Raw genomic sequence first — 9,425 nt, 5'->3', positions numbered from 1 at the left:
CTGGAAGAAGACTTTGACTGGAGTCCTGGCCATCATGCTTCTCATAGCCATAACCATCAACAACTGGCTGTGCACCTCAATATCTGCCTCTTCTGCATTTCTAAGGATAGCTGATTGTGGGAAAAATGAGAAAGAATAGAATATGAGAGTACACTAGCCAGGAATTTAAAAGGCAGATTGTAAGAACTTTTACAAATATGTAAAAAGAAAGAAAGTAGCTGAAGTAAACATTGGTACTGTAGAGGCAGAGACAGGAGAAATTATCATGGTGAATGAGGAAGTGACAGGGATATTGAACAAACATTTTGTGTCTGTCTTCACAGTAGAAGACACAAGTTGCACACCAGAAATAGAGGATAACCCAGGGGCTAAAAAGAGTGAGGAAATTAAAGTAATTAATATCTGCAAAGACAAAGTACTGGAGAAATTTAATGGATTAAAATCTGACAAATGCGCAGAACCTGATGGTCTACATCAGGGGTGGGGAACCCCCTGCCTCAGGGGCTGGATCCGGCCTGTTGCACTTTTTCATTCGGCTCACGGTGAGACTTCACAGTCCAGGGACGGAAAGCTGTCGACTGCTGATGAGGTGGTGAAGTGTGAGTAACGGGGATGGGGGAGAAAGGGAGCTCACCACACCTCCCCCCCGCAAACTCCATAGGTGCCCCAGGACAAGGGCTCAGCCCTGCAGACCGAGGAAGAGGCCCAGGCTCCAGACCCAGATGCAGCCTTGGACTGGGAGTTGGCCAGAGCCTTGGGTTGTTGAGTCACTGCCCTGTCCTGGTTTGTGGTGAGACAGAGTGGGAAAGGAGAGGGAGAAAGAGGGAGAGAAAAACAGAGTGGAAAGGAGAGAGAGAGAGCAGACAGAGTAGGAAAGGAGAGAGACACAGGCGGACAGAGTGGGAAAGGAGAGATAGATTGGGAAAGGAGACAGACAGACAGAATGGGAAAGGAAAGAGAGAGAGACAGACATACAGAGTGGGAAAGGAAAGAATGACAGACAGAGTGGGAAAGGAGAGAGACAGACAGAGTGGGAAAGACGAGGGACAGAGAGTGGGAGAGAGAGACAGACAGGCAGAATGGGAAAGGAAAGAGAGACAGACACAGAGTTGGAAAGGAGAGAGAGAGACTGACAGTGGGAAAGGCAAAAGACAAACAGTGGGAATTGGAGAGAGGGAAACAGGCAGAAGCGTGGGAATTGGAGAGAGAGACAGACAGAGTGGGAAAGGAGACTGAGAGAGAATGACACAGACAAAATGGAAAAGGAGAGAGAGAGACAGAGAGAGAAAAGCAAGTTGCGAGTAGCAATGTCATCAGTGACAACAGACTTGACAAGGCTCATTGAGGAAAAGCAAACTCAGCCATCGCATTAAAGCAGTAGGTGAGTTGAATATTTCTGTATTCTCTCTAAAAAAATTAATTTAGTTTTTATGCGTGTGTGGCCCATGACTGCTTTTGTCTCTGTGTGAGTGGTCCTGGTCTACATCCTGGCATTCTAAAAGAGATAGCTGCTCTGGTTATGATTTTCCAAAATTCCCTCGATTCTGGAATAGCCCCGGCAGGTTGGAAGTTAGCAAACGTAACACTGTCATTCAAGAAAGGAGAGAAATAAAATGGGGGACTACAGGCCAGTTATCCTGATGTCAGTCATCAAGAAAGTAATAGAATCTATTCTAAAGGAAGTCTTAACAATGCACTTAGAAAATCATACAGTACTATGAAATCTTTTCCGTAAAAGTTATTAGAATTTTTTGAGAATGTAATTAGTAGGGTAGAGAAGGGGGAATCGGTAGATATAGTATACCTGGATTTCCAAAAGGCATTCGATAAGGTGCCACACGAAAGTTTAATAGGTAAGCTAAGTGCTCATGGAGTTGAGGGTAACATATTAGCATAGATAGAGGATTAGTTAACAGACGGGAAGCAGAGAGTGGGCATAAATGGAGCATTCTCAAATTGGCTTGCTGTGGCTAGTGATTTACAATCTATTTTATTGACTTAAACAAAGAGACAGAGAGTAATGTATCTAAGTTTGCAAACAATACAAAGCTAGGTGGAAATTTAAGTTGTGTGGTGGACACAGAGAGACTTCAAAGAGATATAGACTGGTTTAGTGAGTGGGCAACAAGATGGCAGATGGAGTATAATGTGGGAAGTGTGAGGTTATTCACTTTGGGCGTGAAATTTGTAAATGTTCCGAGAGACTTGGGTGTGTTTCTACAAAGAACACAGAAAGTTAGTGTGCAGGTACACCACACAATTAGGAAGACAAATGGCACTTTGGCCTTTATTGCAAAAGTACCAGAATAAAGAATCTTGTTACAGTTGCACAAGGCTTTAGTTGAGACTACACCTGGTGTACTATGTGCAGCTTTGGTCTCCATATTTAAGGAAGGATATTCTCACATTGGAGGCAGTAAAGCAAAGATTCACTAGATTGGTCCCTGGGATAAGAGGGTGAGTAAATTGCCTTATATTTTCTGCAGTTTAGAAGAAAGAGAGGTGAAATCATTGAAACGTACAAGATTCTGAAGGGATTCAACAGGGTAAACACTGAGAAGTTGTTTTCACTGGCTGGGGAATCTAGAACATGTGTGCACAGTCTTGAGCTAAGGGGTCGACCATTTTGGACTGAGAGGAGGAGAAATTACTTCCCTCAAAGGAATGTGAATCTTTAGAATTCTCTACCCCAGAAGGTTGTGGATGCTCGCTCCATCGTTGACTGTATGTAAAGCAAGGTTATACAGATTTTTGGTATTTCAAGGGATGTGGGGAATGGGCGGGAAAGTGGAGTTGAAGCCCAATTAGCCACAATCGTATTGAATGGATGCCAAGGCTCACCAAGCTTGTGTTCTTGTGTTCAGCTCTATAAGATACTAAATGTATGTATTATCTGTACCAGTGAAATAAGGTGTTATTTCTCAGTGCCAGCTCAGTGGCAGTAGCTTCACACAGTTCTGTGCTTATTTATAACATCATAACTAGAGCATTTCTGTGAATGGCTTTTCTTCCCAGTCCAGAAGTATTACATTGGGTGTCCCATACATAAACTGGTGACACCCTGCTTCGCTTCACTCAACCCCTTTACTGCCTTGCTCCATACAGTATATCTGGCATCCAGTTTGCATGAGCTCAAATTTCCTGCCAAATTTCCTGCGCTAAACATTGGGAAAGACTGACACAATTGTCTTTGGCCTGAGTCATTTGCAACTGAATTGACTTCCTTTTCCCAGCCACTGTCTAAAGCCAAACTAGACTGTTCACAATTTCAGCATCCTGTTCATCCTTGCCAACCCACCTGTCCTGCTATCACAAAGACCTTCACCTTAATATCAAAAACAAAAACAGAATTACCTGGAAAAGCTCAACAGGTCTGGCAGCATCGGCGGAGAAGAAAAGAGTTGACGTTTCAACTCTATTTCAACAATAAATAATAAATAAATAATATTTCAACAATATATTTCAACTCTTTCTTGGACTCGAACGCAAGTTCTGTTGAAGGATCATGAGGACTCGAAACGTCAACTCTTTTCTTCTCCGCCGATGCTGCCAGACCTGCTGAGTTTTTCCAGGTAATTCTGTTTTTGTTTTGGATTTCCAGCATCCGCAGTTTTTTTGTTCTTATCTTCTTTCACCTTAATATCACCTGCCTCCATGCTTACCTCAGCCTATCCATTACTGAAAGTGTCATTCAAGCTTTTGTCACCATTCAATGGTCTCTTGGCTGGCCTTGCACACTCTGTAAATTTGGCTCCTCTAACACACTACGGCCCAAACCCACAGGTTCCACTTACCATCACCCCTGTCCTTGCTCTCCTACATTGAAGACGTTAGGACACTTGGGGTCCAATTTAAAATTCACATCCTAAGCTAAGTCAATGGAATAGAAAATCGGAATAGAAAACTGGCAAAGACCAATTTCACCCTCTTAGTTCACCTGTTTGGCAAGGACAAGATGGGTTTAAATACACCTTCCATATGTACATATGAATTAGGAGCAGGAGTAGGTCAAATGGCCCCTTGAGCCTGCTCTGCCATTCAATAAGATCATGGCTGATCTGATTGTGGCCTCAATGCCTCTATCCTGTTTGCCCCCCATATCCTTTGGCTCCTTTGTCAGTCAAGAATCTATCTACCTCTTCCTTAAAAATATTCAATGATCTTGCCTCTACCATTCTCTGGAAAACAGAGTTACAAAGACTCAAAACCTTCAAAGAAAAAATTCTCCTCACTTCTATCTTAAATGGGAGACCCTTTATTTTTAAACTGTGCCCCCTAGTTCTAGTCTCTCCCACAAGGGGAAATATTGTTTCAGTACCCACTCTGTCAAGGTCCCTCAGGATCTTATACATTTCAAAAAGATCACCTTTCATTCTTCTAAACTCCAATGGATATAGGCCCAACCTGTCCAACATTTCCTCCGAAGATAACCCCTCATCCCAGAAATCAGTCAAATGAATCTTCTTTGAACTGCTTCTAATGCAACTATGTCCTTTCTTAAATAAGGGGACTAAAACTATACACAATAATCTAGATGTGGCCTCGCCAATGGTCTATACAACTGTAGCAAAACATTCCTCCTTTTATATTCCATTCCCCTTGCAATAAGCGACAACATTCTATTTGCCTTCCTAATCACTTGCTATACCTCCATACTAGCCTTTTGTGATTCATGTACCAGGACACCCAGATCCCTCTGTATCTCAGAGTTCTCCAATCTCTCTCCATTCAGATAATATGCTGCTTTTCTATTCTTCCTTCCAAAGTGGAGAAGTTCACATTTTCCCACATTATACTCCATTGGCCAAATTTTTGCCCACTCACTTAACCTATATCCCTTTACAGACCCCTTGTGTCCTCCCCACAACTTACTCTCTTACCTATCTTTATGTCATCAGTAAATTTAGCAACTATTACATTAAATCCCTTCCTCCAAATCATTGATGTAGATTATAAATAGTTGAGGCCTCAGCACTGATCCCTTGTTATATCTTTCCAACCCAAAAATGATCCACTTATGTCTACTTACTGTTAGCTAACCAATTCTCTATCCATGCTACTATGTGATCCCCTACACCATGAGCTCTCATTTTGTGTAGTAACCTTTTATGTGGCACTTTGTCAAAATTCTCCTGGAAATCTAAGTACATCACATTCATAGGTTCCCCTTTATCCACAGTGTTACTTACTTCCTCAAAAAACTCTAATTAAGTAGATCAAACATGATTTCCCTTTCACAAAACCATGTTGACTCTGCCTGATTACAATGGGATTTTCTAAATGCCCAGATGTAACCTCTTTAAGAATAGATTATAGCATTTTCCCTATGACAGATCGAGCTGCTAAAAATCACCATCTAGGATCAGAAATTAAGAATAATTACAGGGGGAATGTTCAGCAGAGATGAATATCCCCATGGAATGATACCCTAGAATGAATCACCACCTTGCAGTCAGAAAAATAGCAACAGCAATAAAACCCAGTATGATGATTAATCTCATTCACAGTGCACTCGCCGATTTCATCAGACTTCTGAAGAAGAATTTCTACAGCTTCTAGCATGAAAATAATATAATTCCACTGGTTTACTGTGAAGGATCTATTGTAGACAGAAGTGGTAAAAGAGCTCACTAATTGATTGAATTGCAGAAAGAATGATGGTGACTTGTAACTCAATCCAAAGGAGCTTCTAATAAAGGCTGAACTGCTGGAGATCCCAAGGGAAAATCTCACTTTGGAACTTCAAATAGAGCTCGAAATCTTGTCTGAAACCATTCATGGGGGAGTCATATTTCTTGACATTCCACAGTAAATTGTTCCGATAGGCTCCTGGATTAGCTGCACCACCATCACATAATGTAAAGGAAGACAAATGACTGAAGTTTTTAAATGCAGTAAACAGCATTGTTTCTGAACAAGTTCAGTATCACAGTACAAGAGAAAGCCATTCAACCCATTGTACCTTCAAGAGAAATCCAAAAATAATCCCATTGCCCTGCTCCCTCTCCGTGGCTCACTATCTAATTCAAGGCTTCAAGCACTTATCCACTTTTCCCTTAAAAAGCTGAAACTGCTTCCTATCTTAATTACTTGTGGAAACACACTTTGTTTGCCAGCAATTCGCAGAGTAAAAAATTTGTTCTTAAAACTCCCTCCTCAGTGAGGAATTTAAGATTGGTGGCTCTTTGTCACTGACTTCTAACCTGTAGAAGTGGCCACTATGAAAATCTTTTATAGTTTTAAATACATCTATTAAATCTTGTCAGCTTTCTTTGTAACACTATTTGCCTAACATTTAATTGACTCACTCATAGGCCAGGATCTTACTGCCCCGCCGCAGTGTGACTCCCCACCACCCCTGGCAGATGTGATGAGCCATTTAAATCTCCATTCAGTTTGGTCCCGCCAGGCAGGAGGGGCCATAAAATTCTGGCCATATTGTCTGAGAATAATCATATGGCAACACGATGGGCTTCTAAAAGCAAACCCCATACCAGCAGTCTACAGTCCCTTCAACACCATTATTAGATGTCTCTAGCAGGCTTTACAAAAAAAAAGATTTTGCAGAATATAACAGCAGAAAGCTATTAGCTTATGGTACATTCTGCAGAAAATCTAAAAAGTGTCTTTGCTCTTGAGAATTATAACTCTCAGTCACCATGAATGATTAGTTGGAAGGCTTCAGGCAAAAGCATTATCCATGGACCTGGGAAATAGGATATTTTCTGAAGCCTAGCTGTGCCATACCATGGGTTTTCAAAATCAACTTTTAAAAAAAAATTGCTGCTGAAAGGGTTAAAGAGCAGGGTGTTCAAAATAAGCAACAACAACTTGTATTCATACAGAGGCTTTTAATGTAGTAAAATGTCCCAAGATGCTTCACGTAATCAGATTAAGCAAATTGGCACTGAACCAGCGATGACATTAGGACTGGTGACCAAAGCTTGGTCATAAAGGTGGGTTTTAAGGAGCATGTTAAAGATTAAACAGATGGAAAGGCAGAGAGATTCTGGGAGGGAATTTCAGAGTTTAGGGCCCAGACAGCAGAATCAAAACTTTTCCCAAGTTCCTTCAGTGTCATTGTTGCTGGTGTAATTTTAGTACTTCCTAATTTTATTTTGTTTCGCTTAGAAACAATAACATTAAAAGCAAGTCAAACAAGTAAATAACATTAATTTCAGTTAGGAACAGTTTGTTTTAAAATGAAGTTGCCCTGATTGAAATAATCTGTGCAACATTGGCATTGAATTTGTGCAACTTCACTTTTGTTAGTGTAAAATCAGAAATACTTTTGGGAAAGTCAGCAAATAAGCTTCACTGGTTTCTTGCCTAGCCACCCCCCCACCCTCCCCCCCTCCCCCAAACCCTATTAACTAAGTTCATGAACCTCAGCTTCACTTTCAAACCCTTCACTCTACCTGAGCAACCTCCTCCACTACACGCACGTACCATGTTTCTGTCATTACTGCTCTTTCTCCACTCCTCTACCAATCCACCCTTATTCTCTACATCATTTCCTTTAAATTCTTCTTAAAAACCATTTTTCCTCAACCATACCTTTGTTTTGTTCCAAATTCCTACTTTTCCATCCTGTTTTCTCTATGTGATAAACACTTTGGAGTTGCAAGTCCCAAAAGAAAATTATTAAAACACAGCTTTTTGTATATCCCTGAGGCAAACAATCATGACCATAATGGGATTGAATGTGCAAACACAAAAACAATCTCAGGTTTTTATATGCGGCAGCCTAAGATATCAGAATGTGCAGTTACTCTCAAACAAGCTTTGTGGAAATGATTTTTCAGTTCCATGGTCAATCTACAGAAGAGACTCCCTGGGAAGACATTAGGAGCAGTTACTACGGAGCCAAGGTAGAAGCGTTCACGTGGCGGCCCTGTTTCAACCAATTCTACCACCACCACGCACAGCAAATAGTGTACACAACATTTTCGTACCACTGATTTGATCAAGTACCAACATCATGCCTGGAGACAGATGTCGTCGATGTCAGAAACACAGGTCTTTTTCAAGACCGGCATTGACTGTTATAACTGCTAACGTTGAAGGGTTCTCTGTAGCTAAACAAAACATCCTCGCTACTTTATGCAATGAGTTGCAGTGTGATGTCCTCTGCCTGCAGGAGACACATAGAGGAAGTGAGAACAACTGCCCAAAAATACCAGGAGTGTTCCTGGTTATTGAAAGACCTCATCGGCAATATGGCAGTGCTGTATTTGTTAGAGCTGGTTCAGTTGTAGAAGCCACTTCTAAAACAGAGGAGGACAACATCGAAATTCTAACTGTAGAGCTGAGCAAAGTAGTAGTGACCTCAGTGCACAAGCCACCTGGTACAGATTTCAGCTTCTCTAACCCTGTACCCAACCTGCACAGTAAACCACAGATCATCATTGGAGACTTTAATAGCCACAGTACCCAATGGGGGTACAAGGAGTCTAACGACGATGGAGAAGCAGTCGAAGATTGGATGGAGGCTAACTAGCTTAGTTTCATCCACGATCCTAAAGTGCCAGCCTCCTTCCACAGTGCCTGCTGGAAGTGTAGTTATAACCCAGATCTTGCCATTGCCAGCAACGACATCGCTGGCCTCTGCAAGAAGCTTGCACAGGCCCAATACCACAGACACAACACCGTCCTATTGGTATCCAGGTAAATGCAGCAGTGTTACCAACCGTCGTACCATTCAAAAGGCGCTTCAACTTCAAGGAGGCTGATTGGAACGGCTTCATACGAGCACTTGACCACAAGGTTAAACGCATTAAACCATTACCTGAGCACTACAACCTGTTCACAAAAGCTGTCCAGAAAACAGCCAGAAGGAAGATCCCCCGAGGTTGTACAGCACACTACATCTCTGGTCTCACCAAGGAGAATGCTGAACTCTACTGGGAGTATGTCTCCATATTTGAATCTGACCCCTTCTCAGAGGAAACAATATCTACTGGTGAGAGGGTGATGTTAAGTATCTCTCAAGAGTGTCAATTCACCTGGGACACCGTGATAGAGACAACAGATCTTACAAAATACAGCAAGAAGGCGTGGTCTCTCATACGCAAACTTGGAGTCGATCCCAAGAAAGCTGCCCAACAACCAAATGTGTCTGCACACCAGTTCCTCCAAAATGGAAAAATCAACAAGAAACAACCAAGAGCACAACTAGATAGGAAGAAGTACAGCGATGATCCTGGCTTCACTGAACCATTCACCATGGAAGAGCTGGAAACTGGTATAACTATTCTAAAATACAGGAAAGCAATTGGTCTTGACAACATAGCAATGGAGCAGATAAAGCATTTTGGACAGCAAGCAAAGAAATGGCTCCTACAATTGTTCAACCACTGTCTGGCAACACACAAGCTACTTAATATTTGACAGAAGGCACATGTAATAGCACTATTAAAGCCCGG

The sequence above is a fragment of the Carcharodon carcharias genome, chromosome 9 (genome assembly GCF_017639515.1).
Source record: "Carcharodon carcharias isolate sCarCar2 chromosome 9, sCarCar2.pri, whole genome shotgun sequence".
NCBI classification, from domain to species: Eukaryota; Metazoa; Chordata; class Chondrichthyes; order Lamniformes; family Lamnidae; genus Carcharodon; species Carcharodon carcharias.
Note: the sequence above shows the minus strand (reverse complement) of the source record.